Source organism: Sus scrofa, chromosome 17 (assembly GCF_054392235.1).
Source record: "Sus scrofa isolate SSC_HxYL_T2T_F1_AM1 chromosome 17, Sscrofa_HxYL_maternal_Yorkshire_Landrace_v2.0, whole genome shotgun sequence".
In the NCBI taxonomy this organism is placed as follows: Eukaryota; Metazoa; Chordata; class Mammalia; order Artiodactyla; family Suidae; genus Sus; species Sus scrofa.
Genome location: NC_139399.1, coordinates 25367076 through 25383119, shown reverse-complemented (window position 1 = coordinate 25383119; position 16044 = coordinate 25367076). Strand labels below are relative to the sequence as shown.

Here is a 16044-nt window from a genome sequence, read left to right as displayed (position 1 = left end):
GGCAAAAACCTTCAATATGCTGCCTACAAGAAACTCACCTTAGGACAAAAGATACATATAGATTGAAAGTGAAAGGCTGGGGAAAAGTATTTCATGCCAATAGACATGACAGAAAAGCAGGAGTCGCAACGCTCATATCAGACAAAATAGACTTTAAAACAAAAGACATAAAGAAAGACAAAGAAGGACACTATTTAATGATTAAGGGATCCATCCAAGGAGAGGATGTTACTATCATCAACATATATGCCCCAAACATAGGAGCACCCAGATACATACAACAAATATTAACAGACATAAAGGGAGATATTGATGAGAATACAATCATAGTAGGAGACCTTAATACCCCCCTCACATCAATGGACAGATCCTCTAGACAGAAAACCAATAAAGCAACAGAGATCCTAAAGGAAACAATAGAAAAGTTAGACTTAATTGATATCTTCAGGACACTACATCCAAAAAAATCAGAATACACATTCTTCTCAAATGCTCATGGAACATTCTCAAGAATCGACCACATATTGGGACATAAAGCGAATCTCAATAAATTTAGGAGCATAGAAATTATCTCAAGTATCTTCTCTGACCACAATGCCATGAAATTAGAAATCAACCATGGGAAAAGGAAAGAGAAAAAACCTACTCCATGGAGACTAAACAACATGCTACTAAAAAACCAATGGGTCAATGAGGAAATCAAGAAGGAAATTAAAAACTACCTCGAAACAAATGATAATGAAGACACAACCTCTCAAAATCTATGGGATGCTGCGAAAGCAGTGCTCAGAGGGAAATTTATAGCAATCCAGGCCTTTCTCAAAAAAGAAGAAAGATCCCAAATTGACAACTTAACCCTCCACCTAAATGAATTAGAAAAAGAAGAACAAAGAAGTCCTAAAGTCAGCAGAAGGAAGGAAATTGTAAAGATCAAAGAAGAAATCAATAAAATAGAGACTCAAAAAACAATAGAGAAAATTAATAAAACCAAGAGCTGGTTCTTTGAAAAGGTGAACAAAATTGATAAACCCCTGGCCAGACTCACTAAAAAGAGGAGAGAAAGAACCCAAATCACCAAAATTATAAATGAAAAAGGAGAAATCACAACGGATACAGCAGAAATACAAAAAACCATAAGAGAATACTATGAACAACTATACGGCAACAAGTTTGACAATCTGGAAGAAATGGACAATTTTCTAGAATCTTACAGCCTGCCAAAACTGAATCAGGCAGAAACAGACCAACTGAACAGACCAATCACTAGAAATGAAATTGAAGAGGTCATAAAATCACTCCCTACAAATAAAAGCCCAGGACCAGATGGCTTCACAGGTGAATTCTATCAAACATATAAAGAGGAATTAGTGCCCATCCTCCTTAAACTCTTTCAAAAGGTTGAAGAAGAAGGAATACTCCCAAAGACATTCTATGAGGCCACCATCACCCTCATTCCAAAACCAGGCAGAGATACCACCAAAAAAGAAAACTATCGCCCAATATCATTGATGAATATAGATGCAAAAATTCTCAACAAAATCTTAGCCAACCGAATCCAACAACATATCAAAAAAATTATACACCATGACCAGGTTGGGTTCATCCCAGGTTCACAAGGATGGTTCAACATACGCAAATCAATCAACATCATACACCACATTAACAAAAAAAAGGTCAAAAATCATATGATCATCTCAATAGATGCAGAAAAAGCATTTGACAAAGTTCAACATCCATTCATGATCAAGACCCTCGCCAAAGTGGGTATAGAGGGAACATTCCTGAATATAATCAAAGCCATTTATGATAAACCCACAGCAAATATAATCCTCAATGGGGAAAAACTGAAAGCCTTCTCACTCAAATCTGGAACAAGACAGGGATGCCCACTCTCACCACTGCTCTTCAACATAGTTTTGGAAGTCTTAGCCACAGCAATTAGACAAACAAAAGAAATCAAAGGCATCCATATAGGAAGAGAAGAGATCAAACTGTCACTGTATGCAGATGACATGATTCTATACCTAGAAAACCCTAAGGACTCAACCCCAAAACTCCTTGAACTGATTAATAAATTCAGCAAAGTGGCAGGATATAAGATTAACATTCAGAAGTCAGTTGCATTTCTGTATACCAGCAATGAAACATTAGAAAAGGAATACAAAAATACGATACCTTTTAAAATTGTACCTCACAAAATCAAATACCTCGGAATACACCTAACCAAAGAGGTAAAGGACCTATATGCCGAGAACTATAAAACCTTAATCAAAGAAATCAAAGAAGATGTAAAAAAATGGAAAGATATTCCATGTTCCTGGATTGGAAAAATCAATATTGTGAAAATGGCCATCCTACCCAAAGCAATCTACAAATTCAATGCAATCCCTATCAAATTACCCAGGACATTTTTCACAGAACTAGAACAAACAATCCAAACATTTATATGGAACCACAAAAGACCCAGAATCGCCAAAGCAATCCTGAGAAACAAAAACCAAGCAGGAGGCATCACTCTCCCAGACTTCAAGAAATACTACAAAGCCACAGTCATCAAAACAGTGTGGTACTGGTATCAAAACAGACAGACAGACCAATGGAACAGAATAGAGAATCTGGAAATTAACCCTGACACCTATGGTCAATTAATCTTTGACAAGGGAGGCAAGAACATAAAATGGGAAAAGGAAAGTCTATTCAGCAAGCATTGCTGGGAAACCTGGACAGCTGCATGCAAAGCAATGAAACTAGAACACACCCTCACACCATGCACAAAAATAAACTCCAAATGGCTGAAAGACTTAAATATACGACAGGACACCATCAAACTCCTAGAAGAAAACATAGGCAAAACACTCTCTGACATCAACATCATGAATATTTTCTCAGGTCAGTCTCCCAAAGCAATAGAAATTAGAGCAAAAATAAACCCATGGGACCTCATCAAACTGAAAAGCTTTTGCACAGCAAAGGAAACCCAAAAGAAAACAAAAAGACAACTTACAGAATGGGAGAAAATGGTTTCAAATGATGCAACTGACAAGGGCTTAATCTCTAGAATATATAAACAACTTATACAACTCAACAGCAAAAAAACCAATCAATCAATGGAAAAATGGGCAAAAGACCTGAATAGACATTTCTCCAAAGAAGATATACAGATGGCCAACAAACACATGAAAAAATGCTCAACATCGCTGATTATAAGAGAAATGCAAATCAAAACTACCATGAGATACCACCTCACACCAGTCAGAATGGCCATCATTAATAAATCCACAAATAACAAGTGCTGGAGGGGCTGTGGAGAAAAGGGAACCCTCCTGCACTGTTGGTGGGAATGTAAACTGGTACAGCCACTATGGAGAACAGTTTGGAGATACCTTAGAAATCTATACATAGAACTTCCATATGACCCTGCAATCCCACTCTTGGGCATCTATCCGGACAAAGCTCTACTTAAAAGAGACACATGCAGCCGCATGTTCATTGCAGCACTATTCACAATAGCCAGGACATGGAAACAATCCAAATGTCCATCGACAGAGGATTGGATTCGGAAGATGTGGTATATATACACGATGGAATACTACTCAGCCATAAAAAAGGATGACATCATGCCATTTGCAGCAACATGGATGGAACTAGAGAATCTCATACTGAGTGAAATGAGCCAGAAAGACAAAGACAAATACCATATGACATCACTTATAACTGGAATCTAATATCCAGCACAAATGAACATCTCCTCAGAAAAGAAAATCAATCATGGACTTGGAGAAGAGACTTGTGGTTGCCTGATGGGAGGGGGAGGGAGTGGGAGGGATCGGGATCTTGGGCTTATCAGTCACAATGTAGAATAGATTTACAAGGAGATCCCGCTGAATAGCATTGAGAACTATGTCTAGATACTCATGTTGCAACAGAAGAAATGGTGGGGGAAAAACGGTAATTGTAATGTATACATGTAAGGATAACCTGACCCCCTTGCTGTACAGTGGGAAAATAAAATTTAAATAAAATTTAAAAAAAAAAATAAAAAAAAAAAATAAAAAAAAAAAATAAAAATCAGGACAGTTTAAAAACTCCAAACTAAATAATGGCTTTATTTCCAGAGTCCTTTCACACAGTACCATTCCATGGTTCCACGAAATACCTATGGAGCCCATACATCCTGCATCAGACGCGAGGTCAGAAAGAACAATAAAGAATACCTAGGAGTTCCCATTGTGGTGCAGTGGAAATGAATCCAACTAGGAACCATGAGGTTTCGGGTTTGATCCCTGGCCTCGCTCAGTGGGTTAAGGATGTGATGTTGTGTGAGTTGTGGTGTAGGTCACAGATGTGGCTTGGATCTGATGTTGCTGTGGCTGTGGCACAGCTGTAGTTCTGATTAGACCTTTAGCCTGGGAACTTCCATGTGCCGCAGGTGCGGCCCAAAGAAAAAAAAAAATACCCAGTCCTTACCCTGAGGGTTTATAACTGCGCATGGAAATTAAGGTAGCTTTTTTGTTGAAATGAACCAAGCACATGGTGACAACAGAAGGCATACCAGCTGCAGGGTTAAAAGAGAAACACAGAGGTGTAACTGGAGTCTTCAATAGATGGGGTGCGGGGGGAGCAGAAGGTCTGGAGCAGGAGGTGACCTTGGTGGCTCTTGGAGAGCCAGCATGCAGAGCACATGGCTGTGTTTGGAGGTGGCAAGTCTCCCCATTTGGCTGGAACAAAGGTCATCTGTAAGCGTAACTGAGCTAGTGCCATGGGGCTCCTAGGCACACAAGCCTTTCTGTGTCCTCCATTTCTTGTTATAGGTAATAAGCTTCAGCCTCCACGACCTTCCCTGAGTTCCAAAGGGCAGTTGCTAATCAGGGAAGGGAGAGGATGCAGAGACCAGGGAGGAGCAGTCAAGAGACAAAAGTGCAGCCTTGGGGCAGCGTCCAGGTTCCTCCTTAAAGAATATATACAGCAATATCTTTGAGTTTTTCTGCAGAACTGGATCCCCCCTGCAACAAAGGGAAGTACTACTTGAGGAAGCATTCTTCATTCCAAGAAGGAAGACCACCAGAACCAGTCCTGGGGGCCAGTAACACCAGCTTTGAAAGACAATACAAGTTTGCCTCTACCCTGATCCTTATCTATGGCCCTATTTTCCACTGGCTCTTATAACACCACCTCCTATCCCGGGGGCAGGGAGGGCACAGTCATTAAGGCATTAGCCTGCTGTGGCCCCCTTTGGCTGAAAGCAATAAACCTATGTCAAAAAAATAAAAATAAAAAGAGTTCCCGTCGTGGCACAGCAGAAACGAATGTGACAAGGAACCATGAAGTTGCAGGTTCAATCCCTGGCCTAGCTCAGTGGTTAAGGATCTGTCACTGCCTTGAGCTGTGGCGTAGGTCGCAGACGTGGCTCAGATCCCGAGTTGCTGTGGCTGTGGTGTAGGCTGGCAGCTACAGCTCTGATTTAACCCCTAGCCTGGGAACCTCCATAGGCCTTGGGTGCGGCCCTTAAAAAAAAACAAAACAACAACAAAAAAACATGTGCTTTTCTCCTTCACCCAAAATGCTGTCTCTGTGTTTCCGTTCATCAACAGTGGACAGAGGCCAAGTTTCAGCAACACAAGGAAGTGACAGGAAGCAAGTTAAAAGGGTGGTGGAGACCAGAGCACAGAGGGCTGAGTGCCCAGGGCAATGGGCTCAGGTGCAACATGAAGGGACAGGCAAGAGGCTGACACCCAAAGCCCAGGGCAGCCCTGAGAGTTTTATGTCCTGGGTTTCCCTGTACCTTCCCAGGAGGCTGTGTGGAAAGGAATAGATCTAGATAAGCAGGTTGGGAAGAGAAGCCTAAGGTAAAGCCATTCTAACTGGATGTGGAAGGAACTTTGGCAAAGACAGAAGGGCCAGGTCTGTGCAAGGGGGCCTGGATCATCTCAGGGGAAGCAGGAGAGGCAGCTGTGGAACCCCTGAGCTTTCCCATATGCAGGAGACACAAGAATGACCAGACCAAGAGGCAAGAAAAAGGGAGTTCACTGGATGCTGTGGCCTCAGGGGCTATTCCAAGCCACATCATAAAATTACAATGCCCAGTGTTTTCACTTGGTTTATCAGCTGGTTTCAGAGAAGTGGAATCAAAGGCAGGAGATTATTTTCCATGTAAGAGTGGTCCCTTCCTGAAGAGAGCCTCACCCCAATTATAAACCTCTAAAAATCAGAGGGAAGTTTCTAATGGTGTTGGCAGAGGCTAATCTGTCATTATCAGAACAAAACAATCTTAACGGGTTACACCAATTACTATTTTTGGTGTGTATGGCTTCATGGTTTCTTATTTCCTTTCTATTTTTCTGCATTTTCCTCACTTTCCACTTGAAGCATGCGTTACTTGTACAATCAGAGAAATAAATCGTAGTTAAAAACACAATGGAAGCATAAGCATCTGCATAGGGTGGTTGGAGCCCTGAGGAAGGAGGGTCCCTCCCTTCCCCGAAAAAAAAACTCCTATGATGAAGCCCTCCCCCCCCTCCCCAGTGATCATATTTGTAGAGAGGAGGTAATTAAGGTTAAAGGAGGCCTGAGGGTGGGCCTGGATCCCGAAGGATTAGCATCCTGGGAGCTTGCTCTTCCCTCCCGCCTAGGGGACCAGTTACTATTTTTGTGGGTTTTTTGGTAATTTTATGGCAGAACCTACAACATAAGGAAGTTCCCAGGCCAGGGAATGAATCCAAGCTGTGGCTGCAACCTACGCTCCAGCTACAGCAATGCTGGATCCTTATCCCACTGCACTGAACCAGGGATCAGACCCGCACCTCTGCAGTGACCTGAGCTGCTGCAGTCAGATTCTTAACCCACTGTGTCACAGCAGGAACTCCCAACCAATTGCTATTTTTAAAAAACTTTGACTCACCTCCCAACAGTAAATATGTAAAATATAAAGTCTGAAATCAATGCAACATAAAACAGCACTTCGAGTTCCCTGCTGGCCTAGTGATTAAGGATGCAGTGTTGTCACTGCTGTGAAGCAAGCTCAGTCCTTGGCTAGGGAACTTCCACATGTTGTGGGGGTGGCCAAAATAAAATAAAATAACATGGCTCTAGAATTTGTTAAATCTGATTTTTTTTTAAAAAGAGGCACCTGTGGTCATAGGACAGTAAGGGTCCATCTGTCACCCTTGTGTGAGTAATCATTTATCTGACAGATATTTATTATTGACATTCTACTAGTCTAGAAGCCTGGGACACATCAATAAACAAACAAAACCCCACCATCATGACACAGACACTCTAGAGAAGGGAGAGAGAGAAAAGCTATAACTAATAAACGTTAAAGTATAGAGTAAATTGAAAGGCAGGAAGTGCTATGGTAGAAGAAAAAGGTGCTATGGTAAAGGCTAAGAGGAAAGGAAGGTTTATTTGTACCTCTTTTTTAGATTCTATATATAAGCAGTACCATGATATTCCTCTTTGTCTGGCTTATTTTCACTTTGTATGATAATCTCTAGTTGCATTCTTGTTCCTACAAATGGTATTAGATCATTCTTTTTTATGGCTGAGTAGTATTCCACTGTGTATAGACACTGTCCATCATTCCTCTGTTGATGGACATTTAGTTTGCTTCCATATCTTGGCTATTGTAAACAGTGCTGCTGTGAGAATTTATTGTCCTTGAGAAGCTTATAATCAGTAAGCTTCTCAAGAACAATAAATAAAACCTAAAAATTTGAGGGCATGATATTATTTAGCTACTGCTACAATAAAGTTGCATTAACAAACCCCCCTTCAAAAGAAAAGAAAGAAAGAAAAGAAGGTTTATAGTTAAGCAAAGACTTGAAGGAGGTGAGGAGACTAGCCAGGCAGATGAGAGGGGAAGGAGGAGCATTTCTGAGGGAGGAAACAAGCCCAGGCCATGCCCTCAGGTAAGTGTGTGTTCAGGGAACAGCCAGGAGGCCAGTGTGACTGACTGAGCAGAGAGCTGGGAAAGCTGGGGTGATGGAGGTAAGAAGGGATCAGATGGTGCAGGCCTGGGAGACCACTGTCAGACTCTGGCTAATTATGGGCTCGAGATGAGGACCCACTGGAGGGTCCTGGGCAGGGAGGGGCTGAGACTGACTTACGTTCAACGAGTGACACTGGCTGCTGAGTGGAGAACAGACTCTGTTGAGGGGACAAGCCTGAAAGAGAGACCAGCAACCCAATCAAAGGAGAACAATGGCTCAGACCAGCGTGGCAGCACCAGAAGTAGGGAAAAGAAGATGGGTGCATTTTTTTTTTAATGTTTTGTATTTATTTACATGCTTACCATTTCTTTTCTTTTTTCTTTTTCATCTTTTGTTCTTTTAGGGCCACAACCATGGCATATGGAGGTTCCCAGGCTAGAGGATGACTCAGAGCTACAGCTGCCGGCCTACGCCACAGCCACAGCAACTCAGGATCCAAGCCGCATCTTCGACCTACAACACAGCTCACAGCAATGCCGGATCCTTAATCCATTGAGGGAGGCCAGGGATTGAACCCGAAACCTCATGGTTCCTAGTCAGATTCGTGTCCACTGCACCACAATGGGAACTCCCTTTCCATTTCTAATATTCATAACTCCTACATATTAGGATTTCCATCTGGAGTCATTTACCTTAAGCCCGAGAACTTTATTTAGCCATATTTTAGTGTTTATCTCCTGTAATAAGTTATATCAGGAAAATATCTTTTTCTGCCTTAAAATTTTAAACATATTTTTCCCAGATATAGATTTTTTTTTTCTTTCAGAATTTTTACTGTTATTCTACTGTCTTCTGATTGATTCTCTTTCTTTCTTTTTTCTTTCGTCTTTTTAGGGCCGCACTGGCAGCATGTGGAGGTTCCCAGGCTAGGGGCTTAATTGGAGCTGTAGCTGCTGGCCTACACCACAGCCACAGCAATGCCAGATCCGATCTGCATCTGCAATCTACACCACAGCTCACGGCAACACCGGATCCTTAACCCACTGAGCAATGCCAGGGATCGAGCCCGCAACCTCATGGTTCCTAGTCGGATTCGTTTCCACTGCACCACAACGGAAACTCCTGATTCTATTTCTAAAGAGAAGTACGCAATATTTTTATTGCAGTGCCACTGTATATATAGTTTTTATTTTGTTATCAGTAGTTTGACTATGATGTACCTAGGTATGCTTTTTTAAAAAAAAAATTTATGCTGTTTTGGGCTAACTGAGGGTCCTGCATCTCTATCATGCTCTTTTTAATGAAGTTTGAAAAATTTCATCCAGTATTTCTTTAAACATGTTTTTTTCTGTACCTTTCTTTCTTTTTCCTCTGGGACTCTAATTACATGTATGTTATACTATTAAATACTGTCATATTGTCCATTGAGACTTTATATATTCTCAGTCATAAGAGAAGGCAGAGGAGACAGGATTTACCAACATACCATGTGTGGGTATAAGGAAGAAAAGAGTCAAGGGTGATTTTAATAACAAGACCAGATAATGTGCCCTTGTAAATTTCAGTATAAATACTCCCAAAATCTCTAGAAAAGGTTATCATTCAGTTGAACACTAGATTTCACTTTAGCACCCTCTATTTAGTTGGGGATTATATTCCAGGAAGTCTTGGCCACAAAGAAGAATAGTATTCACCATCAGTAAGTTTTACCCATGTGTGGTTCTGTTACAACAGCAGGACAAGCCTTATGTATAAATGCACACATGTGACTATCAGGATCCTGCCTTTCCTAATCAAAGCAAGGCCTAGAAGCACGTGTATTAGGTATACAACAATATATAAAAGTACCTTATAGTCCATCCATCAGTCCACAGCGACAATGTTTTATTTCTTTTTCTTTCTTTCTTTCTTTCTTTTTTTTTTTTTTTTTTTTGTCTTTTTGCCTTTTATAGGGCCGCTTCTGTGGCATATGGAGGTTCCCAGCTAGGGGTCGAATTAGAGCTATAGCCGCTGGCCTACACCAGAGCCACCGCAATGAAGAATCTGAGCCACATCTGCAACCTACACAACAGCACACGGCAACGCCAGATCCTTAACCTACTGAGCAAGGTCAGGGATCGAACCCATGGATGCTAGTCGGGTTTGTTAACCGCTGAGCCACAGTGGGAACTCCGACACCAATTTAAATTTCAAAACACAACCTAACATCCAAGGTCACAGTGATCTGAATCATTTTCAGGACTAAACAAACTATGGATGGTCCCCAAAGATAGGACATTCGGTGACACAGGACATGCATCCACCCTACGGGGAGTGCTTTACCTAGACCTTCAAAGGAAGTGCTTTTGAAGAAGAAAACAAGCACCAAAAACCCCATCCTGGGCTCATTCTGGGCCAAATAAAGCAGCCTCCTCAAAAGATATAGGAAGAGCCACACTGAAATAAAGCCGAGCGGCTGATGCCTTTTCCATCTATTTCCATGGCTGCAATACCTTCTGATCACCTCTGACCAAGGATTTGCATCAAAATCATTGCAGAAGGTGCTGGGAGTTTAGGAGTCTCTTCCTGGACTAAGATGCCTTCTACCTCCAGTTCCATTTCTTCTTGAAAGTTCCCATATTTTAGTACATTCCAGTTGCTTTAGATTTTTTAAAAAATTAATTTTGCCTCTTTAAAGGAAATTCAGGAAAAAAATCAGAACTTGAAAAAAATGACAGAACAGGGAGGGTAGTTCCTGTGGGAGCAGATTCCTCAGTTTATTAATATATTTACTCCAGAGTAATAGCTTCATAGATTAAACTACTAGTATCTAGAGAAAAAGGCCAAGGGTATAAATATGTTAGAATGAACCAGAATAATTGTTGGTCAATTATTCTGACCAACAAAAACATCGTTTCATGTGGTTCAGACCAAGATTTAACACTAAATATCAGAATGTCCAATCTGCAGCTAAAATAATGTTTCTCAATAACACATGTGAATAAGGAAATCAGATCCGCTTTTCCTTAATTCAATTTGTATACAACTTTAAACATTTGTATATAATATTTCCCCAAACTGTAAGAAACACTTAAAACATTACGTATCACTCTCTAATTGCAATTACAAACAAGATTAAATTAAAAATAAAGATAAATTAGATTTGCCATTGTGGCTCAGAGGAAATGAATCCGACTAATATCTATGAGGACGCAGGTTCCATCCCTGGCCTCGCTCAGTAGGTTAAGGATCTGGCACTGCTGTGAGCTGCGGTGTGGGTCACAGACATGGCTCAGATCCCACGTTGCTGTGGCTGTGGCATAGGCTGGCGGGTACAGCTCCGATTAGATTCCTAGCCTGGGAACCTCCATATGCCATGGGAGTGGCTCAAGTAAAGGCAAAAAGACAAAAAGACAAAAAAAAAAAAAAAGAATCCGGCGTTGCTGTGAACTGGTGTAGGGTGGCAGCAACAGCTCCAATTCAACCCCTAGCCTGGGAACTTCTATATGGGGTGGGTGCGGCCCTGAAAAGCAAAAATAAATAAATAAGTAAATAAATTAGATCATTCTTATCTAAAAATAGATCAGCTTTTTTTTGTTTTGTTTTTGTTTTTGTTTTTTTTGCCTTTTTGGGGCAGCACCCATGGCACACGGAGATTCCCTGGCTAGGGGTAAAATTGGAGCTGCAGCTGCCAGCCCACAGCACAGCCATAGCAACGTGGGATCCTAGCCATGTCTGAGACCTACGCCACAGCTCACAGCAATGCCAGATTCCCGACCCACTGCCAGAATCCTCATGAACACTAGTCGGATTCGTTTCCACTGTGCCACAATGGGAACTCCTAGATCAGCATTCTTATCTAAATACATATCTCTGGCTTGGGAGTGAAGTTGGCTCCCTTTGATACTACTCTAAATCTTAATTTTTTTTTTTTTTTGTCTTTTTGCCTTTTCTAGGGCCGCTTTCGTGGCATATGGAGATTCCCAGGCTAGGGGTCCAATCAGAGCCGTAGCCACTGGCCTACGCCAGAGCCATAGCAACGTGGGATCCGAACCGAGTCTGCAACCCACATCACAGCTCACGGCAACGCCGGATCCTTTAACCCACTGAGCAAGGCCAGGGACCGAACCCGAAACCCCATGGTTCCTAGTCGGATTCGACAACCACTGCGCCACGACGGGAACTCCTAAATCTTAATTTTAAAATCTAGGAGACCTTTTTGCTCTCTTAATCTGTGCTTCTGAGAATGAATTTCCACCTGCTCCGATATCACAGCACAGGCTACCTGCTCTGCCTGGTTTTAGAATCGTCACTCCCACCTCATCCTGGAAGAGCCTAACCAGCCCATTCATTATTTTATCCTCCATGGCACTAACTGAAGGAGGGAGAGAAAGGTGAAAAATGGTTCCTGCCACTGTGTCATGGGAGGTGGGCTCCGTGATCCAATCTGGAGTCACCCCAATACACCGAGAGGCATCCTGGCCAGGGCACAAACTACAGCACATTGCTATGGGGTGGGGGAGTCCCAGATCAAACATCTGAGCAGTGCAAACATTTGGACCGGAGAAAACAGAAAACCCAGGAGACCACCTGCATTTGGACAACATCTTCCAGGGTCAGGAGACGGTCTGAACCACGTTTCTCACCACAGTTGAACAAACACACACAGACTCTTGCACATGTTGCAAAGACCTAAGGTCCCCACTGAGTGAACACTTCAGGTCCCACTGAACATATTCATCCTTGTGGCTCATCCTGTTGTGGCTCAGCGGGTTATGAATCTGCCTAGTATCCATGAGGTGGTGGGTTTAATCCCTGGCCTCGCTCAGTGGGTTGGGAATCCGGCATTGCCATGAGCTGTGGTGTAGGTCGAAGACATGGCTTGGATCCCGAGGTGCTGTGCCTGTGGCGTAGGCCGGTGGCTATAGCTCTGATTGGACCCTTACCCTGGGAACTTCCATACGTTCCATACACATAGAGTGCGGCCCTAAAAAGACAAAAAAAGAAGAAGAAAAACACATTCTCCTTGTAAATAAAATTTGAAATGAGCAATTACATGTGACAACATCTGAGTGGTCATGTCCATCACCTGTATCCCTTAAACTGTTCCCCCTGACAGTACCTCGGAGCACAGGCAGGACTCAGAGGAGACGGCTGAGCAAGGATAAACACAAAGGTGTTGGGCGGCACCCGGAGGGCCTGCCAGCCTTGTAGCTGCCCAGCCACAAGACCAAAGGAAGAGCCTGGAGTCAGCTACAGAGACATCAACGATTTACTGGAGAGGGGATATTACACATTCGAAGAAAAAAGGTCCTGTCCACCGTGGGCGGTGGACATCAGGCAGGAGGCGGCACAGTCTTCATTACCAGGGAAGGAAGGAAGGAGGTTATCAGTTACAGGAGGAATTGATGTCAGGTTGTTACCAGGGAAACCAGCAGAGGAGCACACCCCTCAGCTCCCCTTTGATAACGGGGAATGAGACATTCTGATCTACAGATCGTAGGATCACCAGTTGGAAAGTACTAGGCATTTACTCATTAGGCTCTAGGATTATGAAGGAAAGTCGGTCAAGGGAGCAGAGCTTAAGTGAAGCAGGGACTGGTCCAGCAGGGGGGTGTACAGAGAGCAAGAGAACAGCCATGCTGAACGGCCCCATCATATGACGGGTCAGCCCCATACCTCCCACCAGTGGAGGAGCAGGGGTTTCAGCTCAGGTAACCAACTCATCCTGGATTGAAATATGAAAATCCCGTGTCCAGGAACTTCTCTGTCCCAGGCCACTGGGACAGCTGGTCACCGTGTAATGAAAAGTTAATTTTCCCGGTTATGAGAGGGCAACCCCATGCCTCTCAGTCTCTAGCTCTGCCCAAAGTTTCCTGTCACTTGATGTCATGGTCAAGCTGGGAAAGTGCCCAAGTATGCACTCAATAAATACCGCAGATGCGCCTCTCATGATAACCCACGGGTTTGGAGGCACAGTCTTGGTAAGGCCCATGATGACTGAGCGAATTCCCATCAACCTTCACTTTTGGAAAAAAAATGAAGATCAAGCCTCCCTCTGGCACATTGGCCAGGCCTAATGGGTCGTTTCCAGCCCAGCCAACTCTAAGGAGCTGCTTTAACTGTGGGAGTTCCAGAGACAGGTGCTGATCCCATAAGGATGAAGAGGAAGCCTTAAGTCATCACTCACACAAAGTGGACGAAAACAAGAGCCAGCAGCCAGCAATGAGCATGGAGCCCAAAGCTGAATAACTTCTAAAGACAAAGAGGAATCACCTCTCAATAAGGCAGTCTTTATTGCTGTAAACCCACCTTGGTTAATGATCACTTCATTTACACAGTCCAGGCTATGGGTGAGATGCTGTCGCAAAAGAACGTGAAAACAGGAAACTCCCCCCCCACCCCCACCCCAACGCTGCACTCAGGATTGTTCTTGATGACTTACTCTGCCCTTCCTTTCCTCAGAATCATTTCAGAAAGTAAGCCCAAGATCAGAAAGTAATTCCCAAGTCTCACTAGCTCACTAATATTGACCTGTATCTTTCTTAAGCAAAAAGGAAAAAAAAAAAAAAAGATGACTGGGTACCCTTTGGCGATAATATAGGAGCGTTATTCTAAGCACCTCTGTAGAACAATTAGTATTTGTCTCCTTTTGTTGTCCTAGCAAGACTGTTATGGAATAAATACGTGTGTTTCCCCAAACTACCTGTTGAAGCCCTAATCCCCAAAGTGATGGTATTTGGAGGTGAGACTTTGGGAGGTGATAAGGATTTGATTAGTTCATTAGAGTGGGGCCCTTGTGATGGGATTCGTGCCCTTATAAAGACACCTGATTCTGTCCCTCTCTAGGTGCAAGCACTTGGGAAAGGCCATGGAGGAACACAGCCAGAAGAAGGCTGTCTACAAATTAGAAGAGTCCTCATCAGGAGGAATATGCTGGCCTTGGAATTCAGCCTCTGGAACTGTAAGAAATAAATCTCTGTTGCTTAAGCCACCCAGGCTATGCTATTTTGTTAGAACAGCCCCAAAAGACTAAAAGCTAGACCCCGAAGGTGTAGGGAAAATAATGGAATTGTCCTCAAGGAACCACCTTTGATCACTGGGCATTATTAAGACTTACTCTGAGAAGTTCCCATCATGGCTTAGTGGAAACAAATCTAACTAGTATCCACGAGGACGCAGGTTTGATCCCCGGTCTCGCTCAGTGGGTTAAAGGATCTGGTGCTGCTGTGAGCTGTGGTATAGGTTGCAGATGCATTTCGGATCTGGCCTTGCTGTGGCTCTGGTGTAGGCCAGAGGCCATAGCTCTGATTCGACCCCTAGCCTGGGAACTTCCATATGCTGTGGGTGCCACCTTAACAAGACTTACTCTGAGATACACCTTGCATGGTGATCAAGGCGACAAGAGAAAAGAATGATCATCACACTGAGTCTCCTATGGCAGGCGGCCCATGACACTGGCAGTCTGCTCATAGATATTAAGTGGATCGGTGCCAGTCTTCCTTGGAAAGACTAATATTATGAACACAATATTAGTAACAGTGTATGAGGCCAAAGACATTTGATGGCTCTTGATAAAAGACAACTGTTGGGACATCTCTGACCGTCACAGCTTGATCAGCTATTCAAAGTTTGGTCAAGGTCATCTTTTCCATGGAACTTTGCCCAGAAACACAATCAAACACAACATATGGGCCCTGCGGCTTAACTCACTGGACTTCTCATCTCCACAAGTCTCACCACAGCATTTGGCAAGCCGGTGTCTGGATAACAAGTTCATGAACATTTGTTCAATTGTTGCTTAAGGGCTTACATAATTTTGCTAGAACAAAGTCTACCAGGGTCTGAGAGCAACAACTGATTCAGATGGAATCACATTACAAACTCCTTCTCAATGAGGAGAAGGATCAATAGCCCTTTTTCCTGCAGAATTTGCACCTGGAGTCCTTGAATGGGTGAGAATGAGTATGGATGTGATCTTCAGCCAGGGAATGAGTTAGCAACACTAAAGCGATCTGGAAGTAGTCTTCATGGCACCACTGATTGCAGTCTTCTCCTCAGGTCAGCAAGATTGCCTGTCTTTGAGTGAAAGTTATACCAGAAATCACTTTATTTTTTTTTTTGCTTTTTAGGGTGT

General features: G+C 43.1%; 1 protein-coding gene across 50 annotated transcripts in view; it reads right to left on the bottom strand.

Annotated features, from left to right (window-relative positions):
- Positions 1–16044, bottom strand: part of PLCB4 (phospholipase C beta 4) — a 487242-nt gene that overhangs the window by 337437 nt on the left and 133761 nt on the right. For 14 of the 50 annotated variants that reach the window (XM_085003051.1, XM_085003063.1, XM_085003049.1 and 11 more), the window contains one exon: positions 8106–8162. The exons of the other annotated variants lie outside the window; for them this stretch is intronic. The gene's annotated coding sequence lies outside the window, so the exon portion shown is untranslated. The remainder of the gene's footprint in view (positions 1–8105; positions 8163–16044) is intronic. 50 annotated transcript variants of the gene reach the window in all.